An 11,104-nucleotide genomic window follows, 5' to 3' on the forward strand; every position below is an offset into this window, starting at 1 on the left:
TTGGTCAAGTAGAATCTAATTAGCTTTAACAAGGACTTTGACCTTATTGTCCTGATAAGTTAGTATCCATAACTGCAAAAATAAGTACCATAAATTACCTGGCATTCTAGAAAGGTCTGGGCTCAAAACTGATAAATCAAGGCCGGCCATGGTGGCTCACGCCTGTAATGCCAGCACTTTGGGAGGCTGAAGCGGGCAGATCACCTGAGGTCAGTAGTTTGAGACCAACCTGGCCAACATGGCAAAACTCCATCTCTACTAAAAATACAAAAAAGTAGCCGGGCATGGTGGTGCCTGCCTGTAGTTTTGGCTACCCTGGGGGCTGAGACAGGAGAATCACTCGAACCCAGGACATGGAGGTTGCAGTGAGCCGAGATCGCACCACTGCACTCCAGCCTGGGCCACAGAGACTCCGTCTCAAAAAAAGCTGGTAAATCAGCAAACCCCTATCTACTCTTCATTTTCAACTACAATTTATATCTACAAAACAAATTGATCCTTAAAGACTTTATTTCAAAGTCAAAGCTCTTGCTATTTTAATGCACCCACATGGTCCATCCAAGTGAGCACATGACATATCCTACACATCTTTCCCATGTTAGAGACTGAAAGACAGAGCAGGAGGCAGGAAAGAGCAGGACACCAATGCGACAAAATGCTAAAGCCAAGCTATAAATTATCTTTTTGCCAAAATTCTCTGCTGCATTTTGAAAAAGCTAACACAACAGCAGAGCCTATCCTTCCTTTGGAAAGATACGAGCATCATACAAAAGTATCCTTCTAACTCACTAGCAACAGTGCTGCCCTCCCATCTTTCACGCAACTTGCCCAGCAAGAGAAGCACTGCTGGGTTCTAAAGACAATGACTGAAAGCTCTGTATTCTGATGATGGGAGGGAGCAGTGAAGACCAGCTTCCTGGGCTCTAAACTATGCCAGACTGCCATGCTAATCCTCCCTAAATCCCACGACACAACGTTTCGGTGGGGGTGGGGAACAGGATAGAAAACAATCCAAAACTGAATCAAGAACAGTAGCTCTGGGTTACGGAGGTCATAACATTCCTATTTGAATGAGGGTAGGGGATAATGGAGTGGGGCAAGGACATAGACAAAAGCCTTTAAAACATATCTTTAAAAATACAAAAGAAAAATGAATTTTATCCCTGATCCTTCTGATGTGCTAACCAACATCTGCCCTCAATCATTTGCCAGCCCTGGCTGCATAGAAGGCACAGAGTAGCAGACATTTTCACACAGTAAAGCTGGAAGAGATGCTACTAGAGTGTAAATCACTAATTAGCTCAATAAAAGACAAAGAGAGAAAATACCTGTCACAGAATGCTGTTTACAACTTGACATATAATAAAAAACCCTGAAAATTTCAGGAGAATGCCTTACTTTCCAGACTTCTATTAACATGTGAATGGAAAAGGGATAGTATTATAGTCTTTAAAAATAGCCCATGTCTCCAAAACAATAACACATGACTAGAAAGAATGCTTTCCAAACAATCTGTAATTTTTTCATCCTTATGAAAGGGGGAGTGTTTTTAATTATTACAATTAGCTTTTTTTTTTTTTTTTGAGACGGAGTGTCACTCTGTCATCCAGGCTGGAATGAAGTGGCACAACCTTAGCTCACTGCAACCTCTGCCTCCCGGGTTCAAGCAAATCGTGTTCCTCAACCACCCAAGTAGCTGGGATTACAGGCATGCACCACCATGCCCAGCTAATTTTTGTATTTTTAGTAGAGATAGGATTTCACCATGTTGGCCAGCCTGGTCTTGAACTTCTGGCCTCAAGTGATCCAACTGCCTCGGCCTCCCAAAGTGCTAGGATAACAGGTGTGAGCCACCGTGCCTGGCCTACCATCAGCTTTAACAAAGAGCTATATTTCATAGCTTTGATAACTGCTTAAAGAGGGCGGAAAAAGGAAAAGAAGCCCACACGTGCCGTTTTTTTGTTTGTTTTGTTTTGTTTTGAGACAGAGTTTCACTCTTGTTGCCCAGGCTGGAGTACAATGGCACAATCTCGGCTCACCGCAACCTCCGCCTGCCTGGTTCAAGCAATTCTCTGGCCTCAGCCTCCCGAGTAGCTGGGATTACAGGCAAGCGCCACCACGCCCGTCTAATTTTGTATTTTTAGTAGAGACGGGGTTTCTCCATGCTGGTCAGGCTGGTCTTGAACTTGCAACCTCAGGTGATCCGCCTGCCTGCCTCAGCCTCCCAAAGTGCTGGGATTAGAGGTGTGAGCCACCGCGCCCAGCCACAAGTGCCGTATTTTACATTTGTCAGAATATAGTTAATATTCCTTCCACTTCTGAGAGGACCTCCTTCAGGTCACAAGTTTATCGAATAAGGCCATCATTTTAATGAAGATTAAATGATGGGAAGGGAGTCAGTTAAATTTCCTTATGTGACAACAACAGAAAAGACTCTCAAAATTTAAGTTTATTTGGGGGGAAGGTAATAAAATATTAAGATACTTCCATTCATCCCCTCATCATATGGCAAACCTATTTGTATTAATCCCAAGCAATGTTCTTTTTTTTTTCTTTGAGACAGAGTCTCACTCTGTTGACCAGGCTGGAGTGCAGTGGCTTGATCTCAGCTCACTGCAACCTCTGTCTCCCAGGTTCAAGCGATTCTCCTGCCTCAGTCTCCCGAGTAGCTGGGATTACAGGCACGTGCCACCATGTCTGGCTAATTTTTGTATTTTTAGTAGAGGTGGGGTTTTACCATGTTGGCCAGGCTGTTCTCAAACTCCTGGCCCCAAGGGATCCACCTGCCTCAGCCTCCCAGAGTGCTAGGATTACAGGTGTGAGCCACCACACTTAGCCAACCAATAGTCTTAAAGCAATACATTTTGCATTTTGATCTTTTCCAGCTCCTTGAAGCTACATAAGAGTCTTTAAAATATGTATTTCACCTATGTATTTCTTGGTTGTGGTGTTGAAAGGCCCCATGGCTCCTGTTTCTCACACAATAATCACCCATACCTCCATAGCTAGCATGTCCTGAGGACACATTCATGCATAAGCACACCACGCCACATGCTAAACAGGTTCCCAACAGACGGGTACACTATGATAGAGTTTTTTCTAATGGGAGAGACCTGAAAACCCATCATTCACAAGTAAAAGAATCTCAGAATGTACTGGAGACAAGACCATAAAAACACAAAGTCCATTCTAAACCCAATCTTGAGATTCCTTTGCTTCAAGTATTTGACTGAAATCAAATACAAACTAAACTTTCTGAAATACTCAAAACATTCTCCCTTTTTCTTCCTTAAAATTAAGGTCTTCATATGCATCTTCTTCAATCTGACTTGTTTAAAAATACTCAAGTGAGAGAAAATGATAAAGCAAATGGGGCAAAATGAAAAAAAATTGGTAAAACTGAGTAAGGGTATACAGAATTTCTTGTATCATTTTTGCAACTTTTCCATACATTTAAAAAATTGTAATAAAATCAACAGTCACCAAAAAATAGAGTATTAACAACAGAAGTTCTCTCATAGGGCTGTTTCAAGTTTCAAACAGTTCACATACTCAGTTAATGCTGGACACCTAGTAAACACTCAGTAATTGTTAATTATTTTTTTTAAATGGGTGGATCAGCTGGGCACGGTGGCTCACGCCTGTAATCCTAACTCTTTGGGAGATCACTTGAGGTCAGGAGTTCGAGGTCAGAAGTTTGAGAGCAGCCTGGCCAACAAGGTGAAATCCTGTCTCTACTAAAAATATAAAAACTTGTCTGGGTGTGGTGGTGGGTACCTGTAATCCCAGCTACTAGGGAGGCTGTGGCAGAAGAATCACTTGAACCTGGGAGGCAGAAGTTGTAGTGAGCCAAGATGGCGCCACTGCACTCCAGCCTAAGCTACAGAGCAGTACTCCATCTCAAAAAAAAAAAAAAGACTGGATCAATTTGCTTAACCAGTTAAAGTATGGGGGAGCCAGGCACAGTGGCTCACACCTGTAATACCAGCACTTAGGGAGGTTAAGGTGGGCGGATCGCTTGACCCCAGGAGTTCGAGACAAGCCTGGGCAACATGGTAAAACCTTGTCTCTACAAAAAATACAAAAATTAGCCAGGTGTGATGGCACACATCTGTAGTCCGAGAGAAGTACAGGCTGCAGTGAGCTGACATGGCACCACTGCATTCGCCTGGGTGAAAGAGCGAAATTCTGTCTCAAAAATAATAATAACAATAATAACGTATGGGGGAATTGGTATATCACTTAGGCACACATAAAGAGAAAATAGTAAAAAATTAGTGAGGGTATAACCAGGTTTTGTTTATGGATATTTGCACTGAAATCTGAAGTCAGAAAAAAATTCATTTTTCTTCAAACAACAATAATCTTTCAACTGTAAACACGTCATAGTATATAACAAGTCCAGGGCAGTTTCCTGGATGCGTAATCTGCAATGCAGTAAGGCATTTTTTTATTGGTGTGGGGTTGTTTTGTAAATACAGTTTTGGAATGAAAAAATAGAAGCATGCAAGAACCTCGATGTAATCTTTACATTATACATAATCGTTATAGTGTTTACCCCAGGTTCCCCATCTAGAAAGGAACGGATAAAAGGTTAGTAACAGGACTACAGGGATAATTTTTAAAGATTGGCAAACAAGACTTGTTAAGCGTTGAATCTGAAGAAGAGCATGGTGAGGGAGAACTTCACAACAGGCAAACCAGAGGTAAAACCAAAGCACAGACTCTGCTGGCAAAATGCAAAGGTTGGAATCCCATCCCACCACTTAGAACTCTAACTTTTGAACTAAAATAAAGATTAAATGTATCACTGGGTTACTATTTAACAAAACATAGTATTATTTGTAATATAAGATAATTAACTACCAAATAAATACTTGCAGGAATGTCTGAGTATAATCTTGGACAAATCATTTAATCTCAAGGACACTCTATTTCATCACCTGTAAAATGAGAATAGTAATAGTACCTACCTCATAGGATTGCTATTGAGGAGTATACAAGTTACAATTTGCAGTGCTTACAGAAGAATCTGGCACAAAAGCATTATATGTGTGCTGGCTACTATTATTAAGTTTATGAAGAACTAAGGTCTTATAAATACAAAAGTACACAGATTTTTTTACTCAAAAATTGAGAATGGGACAAGAGGAAACAAACAAATATATAGCATTAAACATGTGCTGGTTAGAGAGAAGGCAGACTCTCCTGATAGATAAATTATTAAATGCTTGCAAAGATTATCTAGAGGTTACCACATTACTGCTGAAGATTTGTTTTAAAAAATAGGATAAATTTTTATCTACCTGGAATTATTTAAGTGGGATATTGACTGGAGTTGCTGCATAAACTAGAGGTCCTTTCAAGGTCTCTTCCCATCCAAAGAATCTACAATTAACCAGGAAAACATTTAATTATGTACAACCTAATAAATCTAAAAATAAAAATTTAAAAGCTTTTGCTTAGCAAATAAGATTATAATCAAAATAAAGTTAAATTGGGTAGAACTGTACTTGACGAACAAATGAAAATAAAGCTTAAATTTATCACTGGAGTCCTTATTGATAAACAGCATTATCTCAATTTTTAAAAATCCATTTTCAGTTTTAGAAATAGCGACTGAGAAATAACCATTGACAATGAGGCTCTGGTTTAGCACACTGAGGCCGCTGCATACAGAAACAAAAGGCAGGACTCACTCTTTCCCTTGGCTGATCTTACAGTTATATTTTCTTCTTTACCAATATCAAATAAGTTTATAATCGATTATATAAAGATATTGAGCATAAAACGATTACATTATAAACATGGCAATACCATATAGAATACATCCTAATGCCAGCCCAAACACATCTATAAAGAGAATATGCACACACATCTCACTGAAACAAGTGCCTCATATCAAAGTTACTCTTAATCTTGAAAGTCAACGTATCAAACTAATCCTTTTAAAATGTAGTGGCAAAAATAGTAATTTTTACCAAAATCCTCTGTTAAATTGCTAAATACATCTAGTCACCTTGAACACTTGCTTAATACAACCCAGGAAACAAACCATAAACTAAATACTATGCCACTAACACAGTAGCTGAATGCAGAAAGTTTTCTAAATTATTCATATACATTAATAACCATTGTTACTCAAATTCACAAATCAAAATATAATCTTTGTTAACTATTATGAATGTCATAAACCTAATCTTTGCTATTTATACAAACACCAGCAAAAGAGTGTCAATCCAAAATTTATACAACTTTGAAAATAAAAAAGTCTCTTTGTGCATCTGAGTGTACATAATGAAATAACCCCAAACAAGATTCTCAACAACTGTTTGCATTTTTCCCTAAGTAAATTATATGCTATCCTTTGGCACCATCAAATGCAAAACAAATATTCATTCATATTCTTAGCTAAATGTAAAAGCTTCTGAATAAAATAATTAAAACAAAATTCTAAGTAAGAATAATTCAAGTTTTGCCCCAAATTTCTTATTTTCCTTTTCATTTCTAAAGGTGTCTTAAAAATCAAAAGCTTCTAGAAAATTAGTATTAATCTGGCCTTCTTTATTCACAACCATAAAACACGAAAGGCAGTGGAGCTGTCCAAAGATCCACCGTGCAATATTATCTTGTAGAGATGTTTTTCCATCAAAATTACTCATAAATGTATTTATCCTAAAAAATAAGTCTGCTACTCTAAAATCCTCCACTACTCTACAATTCTCCCTTTCTTTATTCCATTTTGTTAAATGGGTGGGTTACCAACTACAGCATGAAACGTCCCACCCAAAGCTAAAGGCAGCTCAGGAACTCAAAGCCCTCAGCTCTGATTTAAATCTCTCCTCCAGTAAACTTCCTTGGTTGGTTATTTGCCTTTCTCTGAAATGACTTCTTAACATTCTCCAGCCACTGAAAACGATAAGCAGAAACCTGGCTGATTAATCAAAACAAACAGATTCTCTTTCTCTATCCCAACAACAGTGTGTTCTCCATGGAAAATGAAAATGCTGTCCATAAAACACAGCCCAGCACTTGTCAGGTACAGCACTCCTACAACACCAGAACTATCACATCACTCGAGTACACTCTAAATAAGCACACCCTTTCCCCGCAATATCACAACACTAGTGAAATGCAGAGGTTTTCAACACCCAGAGTTTACGCTTTATCATCCATACAAGAAAAAAATCAAATCAAAATGAGTCTCATTTCTTCAAAGTGGACAGGAAAGTCAAATCAAAAGCAATGAAGGGTGGAAGTGGATTCAAGATTCCTTGAAGAGAGAAAGAGGTTTCTGGAATTTCCTACTTTTAGGGACAAAAGGATTCACAGTTTCAACACACAGTTCTCTCCTCAACAAAGAATTCCTTTCCTGCACCCCCCATCTCTGCCCTTACTTTTTAGTCTTTACCCCTGTCTCTAGGTCCCCTTTCACTCACCATGGTTCCTTCTCTTCTGCACCAAAGGCTCTCTTACACTTGATCTTTTACTACAGCATTTCTGCCCTGACCCTTGCAGACCTTCTGGAGCAACTCCTCACAACATGCACATTCGATTCCCACCCCCGTGCAGTCTACCCCAGTTCTACATCCATCAGGACTCCCCGAGCTTCCCTTAGCCCCCTTCTCTTCCCTTACTCCCCATCTCATCCTTTAAATCCTGGGGCCCATCTCTTCCTGCTCCTCTCACCATTTGCTTTTAGCCTTGTCTCTTCACCTCACTGTTTTCACCTTGGATCTTGCTGAACCTCTTCAATTAACGTAATTCCCCAGTTATCCTGGTCCCAGATAGCCATCACTTCTTACACCCTAACTCTAGTTTCCTTTCAGCTTTTCTGCTCCCAGAATTGTCCTACAGACACCCATCTCTTATCTGTTTCCTTTCGCCCTTCCACCACACTCTTATTCCGGACTCCACCTGGTTCCAATCCAGGTCTCATTTGCCCCCCCTCACTTTACAGAATTTACATCCATCGCCCACCCACTAACCCATTCCTTTCTCAGAACCTCGCCAGCAGTTCCCACCACACCGCTGGTCCTAGTCCTTCAGCTCATCTCGCTCCGCACTAGTTCACACCCTTGTCACGTCTGGCTCTTAATCACTCTCTCTTTCCTACTCCCAACTATTACCCCAGCTCTGCCCCTCCTTGTCTTCCACTTCCAACACTTATCCCGGTACCCCTCACCCCACCACCATCCCCTACGAAGCTTTCCCCTTCAAACCCCTGCTCTTACACCTAACCCCACGATCCCTTTTCCCAGCCCTAACCTCATTCCCTGCCCGGCTTCCTTAACGTCCACCACCCTGGCTTTTGCCTCCTTCCTACCTCCTTGGCTGGCTTTTTCTCACTCCTCCTCTCCCTGGCTTCTAACCCTTTCTCCCCTTAATCCTCCTCATCTCATTCTCAACCCGGTTCCCCCCATCGCCCCCAAGCCTTCCTTTCCCTCTCCCTTCAAGGCTTTTGCCCCAACCCAGCCGTCGCCCACCCCGCCAAAATAAGACGCCGGCGCGCCCCGACTCCCGGCTCTCGTTTCCCGCGGCCCCCGCCCTGGGCGCCCCCAGCCCGCCGGCGCCGCGGTCCCGCCCCCTACCGCAGCTCCTCCCGCCCGCAAGGCGCGCGCTGCCTTTGTCGCCCCTCACCCGGTGTGTGAGGATTTTGCTTCTTTAAAGGGGAGGGCTAGTGAGCCGGAGACTCCTATCCCCGCCTCCGAGTCTTAGAATGGGCTCCCTGGCCGTCGCGGCCTCCCCGGCCCCCGTCCCCGCTACCCCCTGGAGCTACCCACTTTGCCACCTCCCCACCGCCTCCGTCCCCTCCCCCGGCCCCCTCTATTTACCGCCATCATCAGCACGCGCGAGCTGTCACCAGGGCGCGAGACAACCGAACGCGGCCCCGCCCCCTACCCACCTATTGGCCCGCCCGCTGGAGCCCCGCCCCTGGGGCCCTGCATTGCGCCAACAGCGCAGCGCTGGGCCGCGACCCCGGCACCGGCACCCTTTCCGAGGGTTCGCGCCGTAGGCGCAAAGTTTAGGGTCAGCCACAAACGCGCGGCCGCTTTGAGCCTGGCGTAAGGAGCGGCGGCGTAGGGGGGCGTTGTGAATGACTGGTCGAAGTTTGGTTGAAGCACAGGAGGGTAAATAAGAAGGTTTCCAGACAAAGAGACTCTTAAAGGTACAGACTGTTATGTCTGTCCCTCCTTCTTAAAGGGCCAGAGACGCTCCCGAGCCCATCTCCGCCCCCTTCTTCCCGGGGAACTGTAAAGGTATTTTACATGAGTTTCCCATACTTTTTTGGGTTCACCTTTAACACCTCTCCCCACTGCGAAGGAAAAAGGTTTTCTCACTATCCCGTCCATACGTTTTGTTTTGTTATTTCTGTGTTGTTCCTAAAGCAGCAGCCCGCAAACCGTGGGGTTTCCGGAGGCAGCAGCAAGTTACTATTGGCTCCGAGGCGGGCGAGCACGTGTCTGGCTTTTGCCACTGATGACCCAAGAGAGATGCAGCCGTTTTAGGTAAATTCCCAAGTTAGAGGAGAGCTGCCGGAACTGATGAAGTTCAGCAAATTGTAGAGCTTGGGAAGTAAACCAGACTGAGTTGGTACTGGTCCTAAGGACTTCTTTCTGGAGGGATGGGGATGGACACCGTTGGGAAACAGAACAGCACCTAAGCTACAAAAGGCTTGGTTCCTAAGCAGTCTCCTAGGTGCACTGTCTTGAAACTACTTGCGGGGTTGGCGGGGAGGATGGGAGTCTCCCAAAATAAGATCAACAATCTCAACATCCAACACATAGCTAAGGCAGATAAAGACTTACATTTAAATATAAGGACAAGTAAAATAAACACACATTAGCTACAGTGGTGGCTCAAGTTACACATCTGTAAATAGGAGAACTAGGTAAGCACAAAAAACAACCCACACACAATAGGAGGGGGGAAACAATGCCTGGACCAGGCGCTGTGAAGGCAATTTATTAATAACTTGCACTTTTAAAAGAGGTTTGATAGAAGGAGAGGAAGTGGAGTGTTTCATGAGGTTCAAGACCTCAGAGTTAGATTCAGAATTTAGCTCTCTCTCGTCCATCACAGTTAACATAATTCTTTTTAAGGAATTCTTACCTTATAACTCTAATTATCTGTCTTATTCCCTTACTCAGCAATCCCCAAGAAAAATCTTGGAGAAGAAAGATTGTTACTTATTCAATGTTAGTCCCATAACAAGGTGCTTTTGCTGAGTGAAGAATTTGGGAGCCACTTAAAACTTCTAATGGAAGGGATGCTCCCAGAATAGCAATACAGGAGGAAAAGTTTCTCAGTGCTGTGAGCATGTATTAGATCAGTGTTCTCAAAAGTGTGGCCCGGAGGCTGGGTGTGGTGGCTCACACCTGTAATCCCAGCACTTTGGGAGGCTGAGGCAGGTGGATCACGAGGTCAGGAGATCAAGACCAGCCTGACCAACACGGTGAAACTCGGTTTGACTGGATGTGGTGGTGCATGCCTGTAATCCCAGCTACTCAGGAGGCTGAGACAGGAGAATCGCTTGAACCAGGGAGTTGGAGGTTGCAGTGAGCTGAGATCGCGCCACAGCACTCCAGCCTGGCAATGGAGTGAGGCTCCATCTCAAAAAAATAAATAAATTTTTTTTTAAAGTGTGGCCTGGAAAGCCCTAGGGATCTCTGAGACCCTTTGGGCTGGGGGGATAGTGGAGTGCCTGAGGTCAAAGTGATTTTCCTAATAATACTAAGACATTATCTGCATTGTCACTGTGATGACATTTGCACAATGATACAAAAGTAGCAATGGGTAAAACTACTGCCTTAGCACAATCAAGGCAACTGCACCAAGCTGTACTAGAGGTCAAGGTATTATTCACTGCCACAGTATAAAAAAAAAAAAGCACCTGTTTCAGGCCAGGCGGGTGCAGTGGCTCACGCCTGTAATCCCAGCACTTTGGCGGATCACTTGAGGTCAGGAATTCGAGACCAGCCTGGTCAACATAGTTAAACCCCCGTCTCTACTAAAAATACAGAAATTAGCTGGGCGTGGTGGCACGCACCTGTAATCCCAGTTACTCAGGAGGCTGGGGCAGGAGAATCACCTGAACCTGGGA

The 11,104-nt window shown here is 43.4% G+C and overlaps 1 protein-coding gene across 8 annotated transcripts in view; it reads right to left on the reverse strand.

Annotated features, from left to right (window-relative positions):
- USP49 (ubiquitin specific peptidase 49) overlaps window positions 1-8,986 on the reverse strand; it is a 101,420-nt gene extending 92,434 nt beyond the window's left edge. For 4 of the 8 annotated variants that reach the window (XM_033217129.1, XM_033217125.1, XM_033217126.1 and 1 more), the window contains exons 1-2: window positions 8,641-8,735; window positions 5,307-5,388 (exon numbers count right to left, since the gene is read on the reverse strand). The gene's annotated coding sequence lies outside the window, so the exon portion shown is untranslated. Of the gene's footprint in view, window positions 1-5,306; window positions 5,389-7,439; window positions 8,164-8,640; window positions 8,736-8,834 lie in introns of those variants that run through there. The other 4 variants (XM_033217131.1, XM_033217128.1, XM_033217130.1 and 1 more) reach the window with 2 other exon arrangements.
- Window positions 8,987-11,104: the final 2,118 nt, after the last annotated feature.

Source organism: Trachypithecus francoisi, unplaced genomic scaffold (assembly GCF_009764315.1).
Source record: "Trachypithecus francoisi isolate TF-2019V2 unplaced genomic scaffold, Tfra_2.0 Lachesis_group10, whole genome shotgun sequence".
Taxonomy (NCBI): domain Eukaryota; kingdom Metazoa; phylum Chordata; class Mammalia; order Primates; family Cercopithecidae; genus Trachypithecus; species Trachypithecus francoisi.